We start from the raw sequence: 17797 nt of genomic DNA, 5'->3' as shown, positions 1-17797 counted from the left end.
ACTAATACAGATTCCCACTAAAATCAGGACTAATACAAGGATGCTAACTATTTTTATTAATATTAACATTACTCCAGAAGTTTTGGCCAATGCTATATAAAATTAAAAAATTAAGCAATATTATTATATATAAAGAGCAATCCAAATAGATAAAAATCTATATTCAGAAAAATCAAGGGGCTCAACTTTAAGGCTACTAATATTTACTCAATCCTAAAATGTACTTCCTCTCCCCCATTTTTACGTTTCTGAAATTAAGCTCAGTATTTTAATCAATATGTGTATTTAATGTTGGCAGTGTTTTCTTTTTCCCTAAGAAGACTGTTGATTAATCACTGACGTGTCTATAATCAGTTATACCTTTGAATCTAAGAATTACAGTACTAGAGCTAATATCAGATAGTCGAGTATGCAGTGTACAAACATGATACTATTCAAATCTCTTACAATTAGAAAGCAGTCTTAAGTATATATATAACTACAATTTTAACAGAAATAAACTTTAATAGCAGTAACCAGTTAGAAAATAATTGTTTTTAAAAAACTTCTAATCACTGTAGCAAAACCAACAAAAAGTACAGGAAAAGCTTTGCTGCCTAAACATATCAAAGGAAGAGAAACTGCAAAAGAAATCCATATATTCACCACATCAAAATATCCATATATTCACCACACTAAAATATCCATATATTCACACTAAAATAAAACATATATGCTCAAAACGCACCATATACAAAATGAAAAAGCAAACGGTAGGCCAAGAGGGCAAAAGAAGCTATTTTACTATATAAAGAACACTTATAAATCAATAGTAAAATGATGAACACCCACACATAAAAATAGGCAAGGGATGAGAACAGACAGCTTGCAAATTATAAATACAAATACCCAGTAAACATTTTTAAAACTTTAACTTTGTTTATTAACAAATTTCAAACAATGAGAACACTTTTGACCCAGTATATAAGCAGTCAAATATAAATTTTAGTGGCAAACAGGCTGTGGGAAAGCAGTTCTTGCCACACTCTATTAAATGTTAAGTAAAAACCATCATAGCCTTTGAATGGCAATGACACTCCATACCAAAAGCTTCAAAATTTTGCAAACCCTCTATTCTTTACAATACTTTGTCTAACAATCTGATTTGAGGGTAATATACATAACATACCTGCCCACTATCATTGTTTAGTAAACAAAAATAGGAAATTACTTAAATCTTTGACAGGAGAGGATGGTTTGTTAAACCTGGCATTTTCATGTGATGAAATAATGCCACCATTTTAAATTATACCATCAAATAGCATAAATATTCATGTTAATTTTTAAAATTATTAAATTACCACAGTCCCATTTCATTTTCGTTTTAAAAACTGCAGAAGTATATTCATCAGTAAAAGGTTTGGCAGGGCAAACAACATATTATTAACAGTGGTTTTCTGGGTGCTACGGTTACACGTAACGTTTTTCATAATTATATTTAGATAAATGTTGTGTACAGAACACATGTTAGACTGAGTGTTCCGTTCTCTTCTCTGGGAAATAACGTGACCTGCTCACAAGAGAGGGCTCTAGACCTCCATATTTCTACTGCTAAGCTGACCAAGGACGAACATCTGAACCAAGCTGAATAAAGTATATTTCATCCCTGAAGGATTTAGAACAAAGATTAATTTCATGTCATGGAAACTCAGGAGCTATGGGCAGCCATGTTCCACTTTTTCTTTACATTCAGGAAGAGAGAAAATCAGTGTATAAAGAAAACAAAGGTGTAGATGTGCAGGAAAAAAAAAAAAAAAAAACCAGATAAAAAATTTGAGTGCTAACAGCATCGATGATGTTCTATTTCCTATCTCTAACTCCTTTATGATACCAAGCTGCATTCTTGCTCTTGGGTTCCAAAATGTATCCCCTCAATACTGATAAATTTTATCAACACCCTTCTTATATTTTGGGACTTCATGTGGCTCAGTTTGGTTTCTTTGTCTTGCAGACAAAGAACCATAACCAATACGATAGAAAAGCCTACACATTCCAATAGTGTTTTCTAAATGAGAAGTATCTTTAAGTTTAAAATATTTTTATCAATCATAACTTTATTACAAGCATTGTACTAAGAAAGCCTACCACTATTTTAGCGTTCCTCTCCCTACTGAAGAATATTTTATATAATTGCTTTGGTATATCTGGATTGTTTCATGGGTCTGTCTAGATTAACTGGTTCCATCATTCTCATTAATTTCATCAAAGATAACAATTGAAACTTGATTGTCCTACTAAAGCTATCTAAGGTAGTTTCCTCATTCATGTCTATATAGATAATTCCCAATTGACGATTTACTACAATGCCTACCAATTTAGGGCTCCGATACCTGAATCTGAAGCTTGAGCAGAAAGAAGCCAATACAGGCTGGCAGTGGCCTCCACCTTAGTGGAACCTTCCTAATCTGCTCATTCTGTATGAGACCGTCTGTGGGGGCTCCTACTTCCTGGCTTCTACGACTACATCGACTCCTGCCCTTTCTGAGGCCAATTTTTTACCAGCCTCATATCCATTCTGGGAGCACTTTTGCTTAGGCTGGCCAGAAAGGATTCCTATTGCTTCTAAGAACGAACCCTAGCTGATGATAATACAAATCTCTCAATTTTCAGCTTTGTATTACAAAGACTGTAAACTGTATTTTAAGCTCTCAACAAATGAAAGCTATTGTTATTACCATAGTTTGCTGAATGACTCCCTGGTTATAGAGCAGTCGCTCATTCAAACATTATAATTTTGTATATGAAGTTTTACCGGAACACAGCTATGCTCATTCATTAGCGTACTGTCTAAGGCTGCTTTCACAATGGCAGAGTGAACAGTTGTGGAAGAGACTGTACAGCCCACAAAACCTAAAATATTTACAATCGGGCCCTTTACAGAAAAAGTTTGTGGACCCCTAGTCTATAGCAGAGCTGTCCAATTAAAGATATAATCTGAGCCACATATGTAATTTTTAGTTTTTGAATAGCCACATTCAAAAGTAGAGGAAAAAGCTCAGTAAAAAGGGGGAGGTACGATTTGAAAAATAAGGGTGAGAATGGTTGCACAACTTGAATAATCCAATTATACATGATAAAATTGTTGAATTAGTGCATGTTCTGCTGTATATATTCTCAACAACAAAAATAAATTATAAAAAAGGTCAGTAAAGATACAGAAAACTTTAATACCATAAGACCAACCTGACCATGACACTTATAAAATACTACACCCAAAGACGTCAGAATAGACATATTTTTCAAATGCACATTGAATATTCACTAAAATAAGCCATATGACACAAACACAAAAAAAAACTCAAATCCATTGCCATTGAGTTCAATCTGACTCTTAACAACCCTGTATGCTGGGACTTAAAACAAGTCACAGTAAATTTCAAAGTATTTAAATCACAGAGTCCATTCTCTGAGCACAAAAGAATTAAAATTAGAAATTAGTAACAAAGGGTTAACTAGAAAAATCCCCAAATGTTTGGAATTTAAGTAACGTACTACTAAGTAACTATTAGGTCAAAGAACAAGTCAGAATGAAAATTAAAAATCATACTGAGTTGAGCAATAATGAAAATTTGTTGGATACAACTAAAGTAGTCCTCAGAGGGAAATTTATAGCTTTAAGTGTACATACAAGTTAAAAGAGGATGGTTTACAATCAGTGATCTAAACCTCCATCTAAAGAACACAGAAAAAGTACCAGAGGAAGTAAAACAAAAGAAATCATAAAAATAAATACTAAAACCTGATTTCTTTGAAAGGATTAATGAAACTGAAGTATCTATAACAAGATTGACTGTATGGAAAAAAATAGACAAAAAAATCACCAATATCAGAAATTAAAAGGGAACATTACTAGAGATACTACAAATACTAGAGGCATAAATAAGGGAACGTTACACACAACTTTATGTCGGTAAATTTAACAAGTGAAAAAGAAATGTCTAAATTCCTTGAAAACACAACTTCCTAAAACTGGCCTGAAAAGACATAGTAATTTGAATTGCCCTCTGTATGTTAATATAGGAAACCCTGGTGGTGTAGTGGTTAAGTGCTACGGCTGTAAACCAAAGGGATGGCACTTCGAATCCACCAGGCACTCCCTGGAAACTCTATGGGGTAGTTATAATCTGTCCTTTAGGGTTGCTATGAGTCGGAATCGACTCGATGGCACTGGTTTGGGTTATGTTAATATAGTTTAATTCGTATTTAAAAACCTTCCCGGATGGCTTCATGGGTAAATTCTCCAAACATTGAAGAATAAATAATACCAAATTCTGACAAGTTCTTTCAGAGAAGAGACAAGTCATTTTATAAGGCAGCTTAACCCTGCTATCATAACCTGACAAAAACATCACATTTAAAAAAAAAAAAACAAAAAAACTACTGAACAAGAACCCTCATGAACAGACACAAAAACTCTTCAAAAAAATTTTTTTTAATTTAGTAAATCAAATAAAATATATTGTTGTTACCTGCCATCAAGTCAGCCCCTGACTCATGGCAACCCCATGTGTTACAGAGTAGAACTGGGATTGGAAAAGTAAAGCCAGTCTTTATTTGCAGATGACGTGATTTTATACATACGAAACCCCAAATTATAGGAAAACTACTAGAACTACTGAATAGATTTAACAAGATCACTGGATATAAGACCAATATACAAAAATACATCGTTTTTCTAAGTATTAGTAACATACAATGGAAACAAAAAGTAAAATCACAATACCATTTATACTCACATCAAATAAAATATCAAATACCTAGGAATACATTTAACAAGAGATGTGAAATATATCTGCATTGAAGCACAAAGTACTGCAGAGAAAAGTAAAAGAAGGCCTCAATAAACGGAGAAACAGATATATTCATGAATTGAAAGACTTGTTATTTTTAGATAGCAATTATCCTCAAATTGATGTGTACATTCAATGCAATTAGACACAAAATCCAAGCCGGCTTTTGTGTAGGAACTGGCAGGCTGATTAAAAAATTCATATGGAAATGTAAAGGACCTAGAATACTCAAGTCAATTTTGGAGAAGATCAAAGTCGGAGAACTACACAATCAGACTTCAAAGCTTACTTACTATGAAGTTACAGTAATTAAGACAGTGTTGGCATTTGTGGTACTTGATATTTGGGCAGACACCAATATAATCAATGGAGAAAGATAGGTCTTTTCAATAAATGGTGTTAAAGTAACTGAACACCTGTGTGGGGAGAAGAGTGAATTTCTACCCCCTACCTCACACAATACACATAACTAATTTTAGATGAATTATAGAGTGAAATATCAGTGCCAAACACTATATTGTTGGCAAAAGACTTATATGCCAAATATGTGAAGAACTCCTACAAAAAATAAAAAGACCAACAATTCAATTAAAAAATGAATGAGAATACTCATACAGCTTCTAGAAAAAAACAGTGTTTCTTTATGACTTTGGGATAGATAGGAAAAGATTTCTTAGGATACAAAAAGCACTAAGCATAAAATTAAAAATTGATAAAATGGACTTCATCAAAATTATAATCTTCTGCAAATCAAAAAGCCCTATTAATGAAGTAAAAGGAAAGCTACAGACTGTAAGAAAACATTCACAATACATGTATCCGACAGAGAACTCATAACCCAAAATGTATAAAGAACTTCTATAAATCAATAATAAAAAAAAATCTAATTTACACAAATGGTCATTAAGCACATAAAAAATGTTCAACGTTACTGGTCACCAGGGAAAAGCAAATTAAAACTACAGATACACCACTACACAATCATCAGAATAGCTATAATTAATAAACTCAACAATTTCAAGCATTTGTGAGAACACAAAGGGACTAGAACTGTTGTTTTGCAGTTTCTAATCAAGTTCAACACACACCTACCCCCAAAAAACCCTGTTGCTGTCGAGTGGATTCCAACTCAGAGCAACCCTACAGGACAGAGTAAAACTGCCCCACAGGGTTTCCAAGGAGCGGCTACTAGATTCAAACTGATGACCTTTTAGTTAGCAGCTGAGCTCTTAACTACTGCACCACCGGGGCTCCGGTACCCTAGGATCCAGAAATTCCTCTCTTAGATGTATACTCAAGTGAAATGGGTGCATATGCCTACAAAAAGACTTGTAGTACAACATTTGTAACATTATTCATAATAGCAAAAAACAAAAAAACACAATTCAAATGTCCATCAACAACAGAGTGGAAAAAGAAATTATGGTATATTCATGCAATGGAATACTACTTAGCAACAGAAAACAAACTACTGATAAAAATAACTACTCGAATGAATCTCAAAAATATAATCACTATGTTGACAACAAGAAGACAAACGTAAGAGTTCATATGATTCAAAAATACTAAGCATGATTCCATTACATAAAGTTCCAGAATAGGTAAAGCGAATCCAAAATCAGAACAACGGTCACCTCTCAGTGGGTGCAGCAGTGCTAACTGGAAAAGGACACAAGTGAACTACCCACAGTAATGGAAATGGTAGTGTCTTGGTCTGGGTGGCTGAAACACAGGTGTATACACACGTGAAAAATCATTATTTTACTGTATGCAAATTGTACCCATCTTACTCCATGTCTGTCTTACCAGGGTAGTCACTTCATATTTTATATCCCTTTGTAAAAAAAAAAAAATTACTAACAATGCTTGAAGAAGGACAAGGGAAAGAAATTTAAAACGAACAGGAACCACAGAAGGTAGGCTTTGCAGGTATAGGTGGGAAGACTGACAGGAAGAGATTCCCACAACCCTATAATACTGCCAGCTTTTGGTGGAGTCCAGTGTGCCTCTAAAAACATCTGCTTCTGTTTTTGGTTCCTGTGGTTCTAGTCACCCAGAACCAACTAGGAACGTTACAAAATGTAAATAATCTACTCCAGTTTGACACTATCTTCCTAGGTCCAGCCCCCCTATTTCAGTCTAGTGTAACAGGTCTACTATACAGTCTTCCCATCTGAACACTAAGAAAGAAACAGGGGTGGGGGGTGTGGTGAGATAAAAAAGAAAAGTGGAATATTCGAAGTTTGGATAATTATAAACCACATGTCAATAAGACAAAGACTTTAGACACTTCACTCTGACTTGTCCCTGACACACTGCCCATTATAGCTCTGGCCGCTTTTCTTACTAACGAAGACCTTCAAACCTGCAAACGTAGAGCACATTCTGTATTTCAATACACTCAGACTAGAAAGGGTCAGAAAATAGAGTATGCACAGCACACGAGCTAGGTTATAGTCCTGATTCTTATAACAACTAGTTTTAAGAAGTTGGTCAAGTTATTAACTTTCTATGGACTTGAGCTTCTTTGTAAAATGAAGGGGTTCTGCTAGATAAACCTCTAAGGTCTAGTGGCTTGAAAATTATAAAAAAATATTTCAGAAGGATTAAATAAAAACATGACATCCCACACAGGAATAAAAAAAAAATGTTACTTAGGAAACATTTAATGATAATCAGCATTTTATGATTCTAAAATTTAAATTCACACTCCAACAAGGCTGGCATTAATCCAAAAAACACAAAATAATAAATGTTGGAGAGGCTGCGGAGAGATTGGAACTCTTATACACTGCTGGTGGGAATGTAAAATGGTACAACCACTTTGGAAATCTACGTGGCGTTATCTTAAACAGTTAGAAATAGAACTACCATACAACCCAGAAATCCCACTCCTCGGAATATACCCTAGAGAAACAAGAGCCTTCACACAAACAGATATATGCACACCCATGTTTATTGCAGCTCTGTTTACAATAGCAAAAAGCTGGAAGCAACCAAGGTGTCCATCAACGGATGAATGGGTAAATAAATTGTGGTATATTCACACAATGGAATACTACGCATCGATAAAGAACAGTGACGAATCTGTGAAACATTTCATAACATGGAGAAACCTGGAAGGCATTATGCTGAGCGAAATTAGTCAGAGGCAAAAGGACAAATATTGTATAAGACCACGATTATAAGATCTTGAGAAATAGTACAAACTGGGAAGAACACACTTTTGTGGTTACGAGGGGGGGAGGGAGGGAGGGAGGGAGAGGGTTTTTTATTGATTAATTAGTAGATAAGAACTGCTTTAGGTGAAGGGAAGGACAACACTCAATACATGGAAAAAAAAAAAAAAGGTCAGCTCAATTGGACTGGACCAAAAGCAAAGAAGTTTCCGGGATAAAATGAATGCTTCAAAGGTCAGCGGAGCAAGGGCGGGGGTTTGGGGACCATGGTTTAAGGGGACTTCTAAGTCAATTGGCAAAATAATTCTATTATGAAAACATTCTGCATCCCACTTTGAAATGTGGCGCCTGGGGTCTTAAATGCTAACAAGCGGCCATCTAAGATGCATCAATTGGTCTCAACCCACCTGGAGCAAAGGAGAATGAAGAACACCAAGGTCACACGACAACTAAGAGCCCAAGAGACAGAAAGGGCCACATGAACCAGAAACCTACATCATCCTGAGACCAGAAGAACTAGTTGGTGCCCGGCCACAATCGATGACTGCCCTCACAGGGAGCACAATAGAGAACCCCTGAGGGAACAGGAGATCAGTGGGATGCAGACCCCAAATTCTCATAAAAAGACCATACTTAATGGTCTGACTGAGACTAGAGGAATCCCGGCGGTCATGGTCCCCAAACCTTCTGTTGGCACAGAACAGGAACCATCCCCGAAGACAACTCATCAGACATGAAAGGGACTGGACGGTGGGTAGGAGAGAGATGCTGATGAAGAGTGAGCTAATTATATCAGGTGGACACTTGAGACTGTGTTGGCATCTCCTGTCTGGAGAGGGGATGGGAGGATAGAGAGAGTGGGAAGCTGGCAAAATTGTCACGAAAGGAGAGACTGGAAGGGCTGACTCATTAGGGGGAGAGCAAGTGGGAGTACGGAGTAAGATGTATATAAACTTATATGTGACAGACTGACTTGATTTGTAAACGTTCACTTGAAGCTCAATAAAAGTTAAAAAAAAATTTAAATTCATCATCATTCTCAAGAAAGCTGTACGTTTTATTTTAATAAAATCCACTGTTTAGATGACTAATGTTTATAAATGGCTCTTAAGTTTAGTGCTATCATGACTAGAAAAATCTGAAAAGAAGTTACTGCACAAAGCAGTTTTTCCTGAGGTGTAACAAACACATTTAAGATGAAAGCTTTACCAATCTGGGCTGGAAGGGAATCTGAACTACTGGAGTTGTTCTCTGTACACACTACATGGCATACATCAGACTACGACTGAGACACCAGATTGAAATGATGTGGACGGTGGAGTGGCTATTAGAGCAGATTTTTAATGTCAATAAAGCTGGTTTAGCTCAAGCTGCTGTTCCCTGGGTTTAATAAATTAACTTAAAATTTAAATAAAATGACACAATTTGCTTTTTTATTCATTTACACACATAAATATATATAAATGCATAAAAATACTCCTATCCCACATCCATCTTAGTCAAGTATTTTCTTCTATCTCTTTTCAGATTGGATCTCCCCTTGTAACCGCCACACCCATCTGATGTGTGTACACTGCTACTCCCAGGCCACAAATCCACATTACTGTATTTATGGCAGAGATTAATAATCAGGCAATGCTTATTTTCCCTTTCTTCTTCCAGTAACAGAATCCTCTGACTTCTGGCTAGGCACATTTAGTCAACCTAGGAACTCTATTTCCCAGCATTCCTTACATCCAAGTTGGCCATATGCTTAAGTTCAGACAAGTGGATTTACATAGAAGAGACACATGCAACCTCCAGATCACCTGGCTTCTTGCCCAGAACTTTTTGCCCCTGCCATAGATTAGGAAATGGGCAACAGATGGGGCAGCCCCACTGGGAATGGCAGAGCTGATCCAACAGCCTAGGCCCTTGAAGGCCCTTGTTGAGGGCAAAGCAGCCTTGCCAGTGGTGGTCTTACAGCCTCTGGATTAGTAGGTAAAAGAAAAATTACCTTATTTAAGCCACTGTATTTTGGGGGGAGGGTCTTCCTGTTACAGCAGGTGTATCTAATATGGATCCTTTCCGAATTTTTCATATAATCACAACAAGCATTATCAACATAAAACCTGTTGCCGTCTAGTCGATTCCGACTCACAGCAACCCTATCTATAGGACAGAGTAGAACTGTCCCACAGAGTTTCCAAGGAGCAGCCGGTGGATTTGAACTGTCGACCTTTTGGTTAGTAGCCGTAGCACTTAACCACTACGCCACCACGGTTTCCGTTATCCACATATGAACCTTAAAAGAAGTAGAGAGTTCAGGGATCTCCACCACCTTTACCATCATTTTATAAAAATAAGATTATATTATATACCCTAAAACGTAGACTACATGTTACCAATGTCAGGAGTACATATAAACAGTATAGCAGTTCCTCAAAAAACTGAACGTAGAGTTACCATATGACTGGCAATCTCAATCGCAGGTACAGAGGAAGTGAAGGCTGGAACACAAACAGAAACCTGTCCACAAATGCTCACTGCAGCACTTTTCCCAACAGCCAAAAGATGGAAACAACCAAAACGCCCATCGACAGATAAAATGTGCCAAATACATACAATGGAATATTACTTAGGTATAAAAAGAAATGAAGTCCTGATACACACCTCAACATAGATAAACCTTGAAAACATAAGGCTGAGAGAAATAAGTCAGTCACAAAAGGACAAATATGTATGATCCCATTTATATGAAACAGGTGAACAAGTTTCAGCAGCGCTTCCAGACTATGACAGACTGGGAAGAAAGACCTGACAATCTACTTCCAAAAAGTCAGCCTATGATCACAATGGTCTGATCTCATTGTGCATGGGGTCACCACGAGTCAGGGGCTGACTCAATGACAGCTAACAGCAACAACATAGAGACCAAAGCTTATTAGTAGTTACCAGGGGTAGGAGGGGAAAGGAAAGGGGGGAGTCACTGCTTAAGGGGCACTAAGTTTCTGTTAATGATGTTGGGATAATTTGAACATAATGTGTCACTGAAGTACGCATGTAAAAACTGCTGAATTCCTGAGACCAGAAGAACTAGATGGCGCCCGGCCACAACCGATGACTGCCCTGACAGGGAACACAACAGAAAACCTCTGAGGGAGCAGGAGAACAGTGGGATGCAGACCCCAAATTCTCAGAAAAGGACCAGACTTAATGGTCTGACTGAGACCAGAAGGACCCCGATCATCATGGTCCCCAAACCTTCTGTAGGCCCAGGAGAAGAACCATTCCCGAAGCCAACTCCTCAGACATGGATTGGACTGGACAATGGGCTGGAGAGAGATGCTGGAGAGGAGTGAGCTAATTGCATCAGGTGGACACTTGAGACTATGTTGGCACCTCCTGTCTGGAGGGGAGATGGGAGGGTAGAGGGGGTTAGAAGCTGGCAAAATGGTCATGAAAAGAGAGACTCGAAGGAGGGAGTGGACTGTCTCATTAGGGGTAGAGTAATTGGGAGTATTTTTTTTAGTAAGGTGCATATAAGTTTATGTGTGAGAGACTTACTTGATTTCTAAGCTTTCACTTAAAGCACAATAAAAATTATTTTAAAAAAGGTTTACTGGAACACAGCTCTACTTATTAGTTGGCATATTGTCTATGGCCACTTTCATGTAACAATGGCACAGCTGAATTGTTGCCAACAGACCAGATGACCCACAGAATCAATAGTATTTACTCTATGTCCCTCTAAATAAATTTGCCAACCTCTGCTATAGATGGAAGGGAATGGCACTTAGAAGGATGAGTCGTATGACAGTAAAAATTACAGTTAGAATTAGGTGACCGTCCCAAAAAGAAAAAAAAACAACTGCTGAATTGGCAAATGCTGTGTTACATATATTTCACTACAATAAAAAAGAAAAACTTATTGAACCCTCACTTAAGATTTGTACCTTTCATTACATGAAAAAAGTTGACACTTTTACAAAAGTTAAGATCATTCATTATCTTATAAAACTCTAGGGTCTTCAAAAAATACATTAAGCTATAGGACACTTCGCAATTATTAACTATAAGAAGCATCTTTGTAACTGGTACCAGAATTGTAAATAAATTGCCTATGAAATAAACATGTTAAAGGCCAGTTTTAAAGGAATGTGATAAAATTATGCAAAAACAGCAGAAGATATACAAAGTTAAGGACAGAATAGTTAGCCAGCCTCAAAGATAAATTACTGAGGGGTATGTTCTTTTTTCTCTGACACCATTTATTCTGTCCTGAGTACCAACTGATTAGTATGACTCACAACTGTCTTATATCATGTGTGATAACCTGTCACTTGGCTAGTCTGTATGCTAGTTCCTGGAAGGTGGTGTCTCTACAACAAGCAGAGGATGGAGGACACGCTTGCCACAGGAACTCTCGCTATATAAAATACTATGTTAAATGATCCTCACTACAAGTTGGTCAAGGCAGAAAGCATCTCACATCACTTAAGCAGCTCTTTCCAACTAGCTCTAAAAGATAACAACTGGCTCCAAAAGAACTTAAGAGGGAGGAAAAAACTCAACTATGTAGCTTGCAAATTACATTTAAAAAAAAGAAAGAAAGCTAAATCTACTAAAAGTTGAAACTACAATTTACCGTCTTCCACTCCACCCACTGCCATTGAGTTGATTCCGACTCATAGCGACCCTATAGGACAGAGTAGAACTGCCCCACAGAGTTTCCAAGGAGCGCCTGGCGGATTTGAATTGCCAACCTCTTGGTTAGCAGCCGTAGCACTTAACCACTACACCACCAGGATTTCCTTTATCATCTTACTGACATAAAAAAGAAAGATGAGCCTGCCTTAGATTCTGGTTCAAATAAAACTGTTGGCTTGGAGGTTTGGATAAGAGTCCTGAAACTATCATAAATGCAAAGTAAATAAAAACACTCAACCTCCTACTTAGTGTTCCTTATTTTCTGATAGATGGACTAATAGCGTGCTTTATCTGAACTTCTCTTGGTTAAGTTACTTATAGTTAAAGAACCATATTCAACAACAGTAAGTACAGTAAGGAAAAAGTTCAGCTGATCTCTTGGGCTAAATAAAAATAAGCAAATAAACATAACCAAAATACTTTTTTACTTACTTCTCTGCAAAATATGTTATGGCATTACTAACTCGGCAGGGATGTCGACTCTACTTTGAGGAGGCAGCTCTTCCCCGGTCATCTTTTGAGTGCCTTCCAACCTGGAGGGCTCATCTTCCAGCACTGTATCAGACAATGTTCTGCTGCTATTCATAAGGTTTTCACTGGCTAATGCTTTTCAGAAGTAGACTGCCGGGTCCTTCTTCCTAGTCTGCCTTAGTCTGGAAGCTCAGCTGAAACCTGTCCTCCACGGTTGACCCTGCTGGTACCTGAATACCAGCGGCATACCTTCCAGCATCACAGCAACACGCAAGTCCCCACAGTACGACAAACTGACAGACACGTGGGGAAGAGGTGCCTCCTGAAAGTACCGTCGACCTTAATGATTTGGATAGAATAAGTTTTCGGGACGTTCATTTGCTGATGTGGCACGACTCCAAATGAGAAGAAACAGCTGCAAACATCCATTAGTAATCAGAACCTGGAATGTACGAAGTATGAATCTCGGAAAATTAGAAATCATCAAAAATGAAATGGAACACATAACCATCGATATCCTAGGTATTAGTGAGCTGAAATGGAGTGGTATTAGCTATTTTGAATTGGACAATCATATATAGTCTACTACGCTGGGAATGACAACTTGAAGAGGAATGGTGTTGCATTCATCGTCAGAAAAAACGTCTCAAGATCTATCCTCAAGTACAACGCTGTCAGTGATAGGATAATATCCATACGCCTACAAGGAAGACTAGTTAATACAGCTATTATTCAAATTTATGCACCAACCACTAGGGCCAAAGATGAAGAAATAGGAGATTTTCATCAGCTGCTGCAGTCTGAAATTGATCGAACATGCAATCGAAATGCATAGGTAATTGATGGGAATTGGAATGCAAAAGTTAGAAACGAAGAAGAAGGATCAGTAGTTGGAAAATATGGCCTTGGTGACAGAAACAATGCCGGAGACCGAATGATAGAATTTTGCAAGACCAACGGCTTCTTCATTGCAAATACCTTCTTTCACCAACATAAACAGCCACTACACACATGGACCTCACCAGATGGGACACACAGAAATCAAATTAACTACATCTGTGGAAAGACATGATGGAAAAGCTCAATATCATCAGTCAGAACAAGGCCAGGGGCCAACTGTGGAACAGACCATCAATTGCTCATATGGAAGTTCAAGCTGAAAGTGAAGAAAATCAGAGCGAGTCCACCAGAGCCAAAATATAACCTTGAGTATATCCCACCTGAATTTAGAGACCATCTCAAGAATAGATTTGACGCATTGAACACTAGAAACCACAGACCAGACGAGTTGTGCAACGACATCATCCGTGAGGAAAGCAAGGGGTCATTGAAACGACAGGAAAGAAAGAAAAGACCAAGATGGATGTCACAGGAGACTCTGAAACTTGCTCTTGAGCGTCGAGCAGCTAAAGCAAAAGGAAGAATTGATGAAGTAAAAGAACTGAACAGAAGATTTCAAAGGGCCTCTCAAGAAGACAAGGTAAAGTATTATAATGACACGTGCAAAGAGTTGACGATGAAAAACCAAAAGGAAAGAACACGCTTGGTGTTTCTCAAGCTGAAAGAACTGAAGAAAAAATTCAAGCCTCGAGTTACGATAGTGAAGGATTCCACGGGGAAAATATTAAACGACGCAGGAAGCATCAAAAGAAGATGGAAGGAATACACAGAGTCGTTATACCAAAAAGAAATAGTCGATATTCAACCATTTCAAGAGGTGGCATATGGTCAGGAACCGATGGTACTGAAGGAAGAAGTCCAAGCTGCTCTGAAGGCATTGGCGAAAAACAAGGCTCCAGGAACTGATGGAATATCAATTGAGATATTTCAACAAACAGATGCAGTGCTGGAGATGCTCACTCGTCTATGCCAAGAAATATGGAAGACAGCTTCCTGGCCAACTGACTGGAAGAGATCCACATTTATGCCTGTTCCCAAGAAAGGTGATCCAACCGAATGTGGAAATTATAGAACAATATCATTAATATCACACGCAAGCAAAATTTTGCTGAAGATCATTCAAAAACGGCTGCAGCTGTATATCGTCAGAGAACTGCCAGAAATTCAGGCTGGTTTCAGAAGAGGACATGGAACCACGGATATCATTGCTGATGTCAGATGGGTCCTGGCTGAAAGCAGAGAATACCAGAAGGATGTTTAAAAAAAAAAAAAAAGTTTACCTGTGTTTTATTGACTATGTAAAGGCATTCGACTATGTGGATCATAACAAACTACGGATAACACTGCGAAGAATGGGAATTCCAGAACACTTAATTGTGCTCATGAGGAACCTTTACATAGATCAAGAGGGAGTTGTTCGGACAGACCAAGGGGATACTGATTGGTTTAAAGTCAGGAAAGGTGTGCGCCAGGGTTGTATTCTTTCACCATATCTATTTAATCTGTATGCTGAACAAATAATACAAGAAGCTGGCCTATACGAAAAAGAATGGGGCATCAGGATTGGAGGAAGACTCATTAGCAACCTGCGTTATGCAGGTGACACAACCTTGCTTGCTGAAAGTGAAGAGGACCTGAAACACTTACTAATGAAGATCAAAGACCATAGCCTTCAGTATGGATTACACCTCAACATAAAGAAAACAAAAATCCTCACAACTGGACCAGTGAGCAACATCGCGATAAACAGAGAAAAGATTGAAGTTGTCAAGGATTTCATTTTACCTGGATCCACAATCAGCAGCCACGGAAGCATCAGTCAAGAGATCAAAAGACGCATTGCATTGGACAAATCTGCTGCAAAGGACCTCTTCAAAGTGCTAGAGCTAAGATGTCACCTTGAAGACTAAGGTGCGCCTGACCCAAGCCATGGTATTTTGAATCACATCATATGCATGTGAAAGCTGGACAATGAATAACAAAGACCGAAGAAGAATTGACGCCTTTGAACTGTGGTGCTGGCGAAGAATATCGAATATACCATGGACTGCCAAAAGAACGAACAAATCTGTGTTGGAAGAAGTGTGGCCAGAATGCTCCTTAGAGGCAAGGATGGCGAGACTGCGTCTTACATACTTTGGACATGCTGTCAGGCTGAATCAGTCCCTGGAGAAGGACATCGTGCTTGGCAGAGTACAGGGTCAGTGGAAAAGAGGAAGACCCTCAACGAGGTGGATTGATACAGTGGCTGCCAACAATGAGCTCAAGCATAGCAACGATTGTAAGGATGGCGCAGGAGTGGGCAGTGTTTCGTTCTGTTGTGCACAGGGTTGCTGTGAGTCAGAACTGACTCGACGGCACCTAACAACAACTCAGCAAAGAATTAAAAGTACTTTTTAACTGTACCAAGCAGAAACATACAGAGAGATAGATTTAAGTACAAAGACTGTTCAACTGCAGGACACTCAAAAAAACCGAACCCGTTGCCATTGAGTTGATTCCAACTCATAGGGACCCTATGGGACAGAGTAAAACTGCTCCATAATGTTTCCAAGGCTGTAATCTTTACAGAAGCAGACCGCCACATCTTTCTCTCAATGAGGGCCTGGTGGATTTGAACTGCCGACCTTTCGGTTAGCAGCCAACCGTTTTAACCACTGCATCATCACAGCTCCTCCAAATCCAGTATAAAAGTAACATATTACTCTATTCAGAGTCCAGAGGACCATAAGGCTAAAGAAGAACAAACTCCCCTGTTCCAAGAGTAGTACAGTGCCTCTCCATCCAGGGGCACTCTATTTCATTATGCTAAAAACCAATTTTAATTTTTAAACCAATTTTGATTCAAAACACTGCAGTGCAGAAAGCTGCATAACCAAAGCTCAGGTTAAAAGTTAACATTTCTCCAGCCTGCTTCTGACTTGTTCCTATCTACACAAAGTAAATGACAATGTAAATGAAAGCAAATCCGTAAGACCCTTCTACTCCTGTTGTTCCTGTTTCGTGTCGTTGAGTCGGTTCCGACTCATAGCGACCCCGTGCACAACAGAACGAAACACTGCCCGGTCCTGCGCCATCCTCACAATCGTTGTTACGCTTGAGCTCATTGTTGCAGCCACTGTGTCAATCCACCTCGTTGAGGGTCTTCCTCTTTTCCACTGACCCTGTACTTTGCCAAGCATGATGTCCTTCTCCAGGGACTTATCCCTCCTGACAACATGTCCAATGTACGTAAGACACAGTCTCACCATCCTTGCCTCTAAGGAGAATTCTGGCTGCACTTCTCTCCAGACAGATTTGGTCGTTCTTTTGGCAGTCCATGGTATATTCAATATTCTTTGCCAACACCACAATTCAAAGGCATCAACTCTTATTCGTTATCCAGCTTTCACATGCATATGATTGTGACTGAAAATACCATGGCTTGGGTCAGGCGCACCTTAGTCTTCAGGGTGACATCTTTGCTCTTCAGCACTTTGAAGAGGTCCTTTGCAGCAGATTTGCCCAATGCAATGTGTCTTTTGATCTCTTGACTGATGCTTCCATGGCTTCTGATTGTGGATCCAAGTAAAATGAAATCCTTGACAACTTCAATCTTTTCTCTGTTTATCGCGATGTTGCTCATTGGTCCAGTTGTGAGGATTTTTGTTTTCTTTATGTTGAGCTGCAATCCATACTGAAGGCTGTGGTCTTTGATCTTCATTAGTAAGTGCTTTAAGTCCTTTTCAC

General features: G+C 38.5%; 1 protein-coding gene across 6 annotated transcripts in view; it reads right to left on the bottom strand.

Annotated features, from left to right (window-relative positions):
- Positions 1-17797, bottom strand: part of CNOT4 (CCR4-NOT transcription complex subunit 4) — a 144158-nt gene that overhangs the window by 96345 nt on the left and 30016 nt on the right. The gene's annotated exons all lie outside the window — the stretch shown is intronic.

The sequence above is a fragment of the Loxodonta africana genome, chromosome 8 (genome assembly GCF_030014295.1).
Source record: "Loxodonta africana isolate mLoxAfr1 chromosome 8, mLoxAfr1.hap2, whole genome shotgun sequence".
Lineage (NCBI taxonomy): Eukaryota > Metazoa > Chordata > Mammalia > Proboscidea > Elephantidae > Loxodonta > Loxodonta africana.
Note: the sequence above shows the minus strand (reverse complement) of the source record. Positions and strands in the feature narration are given on the sequence as shown.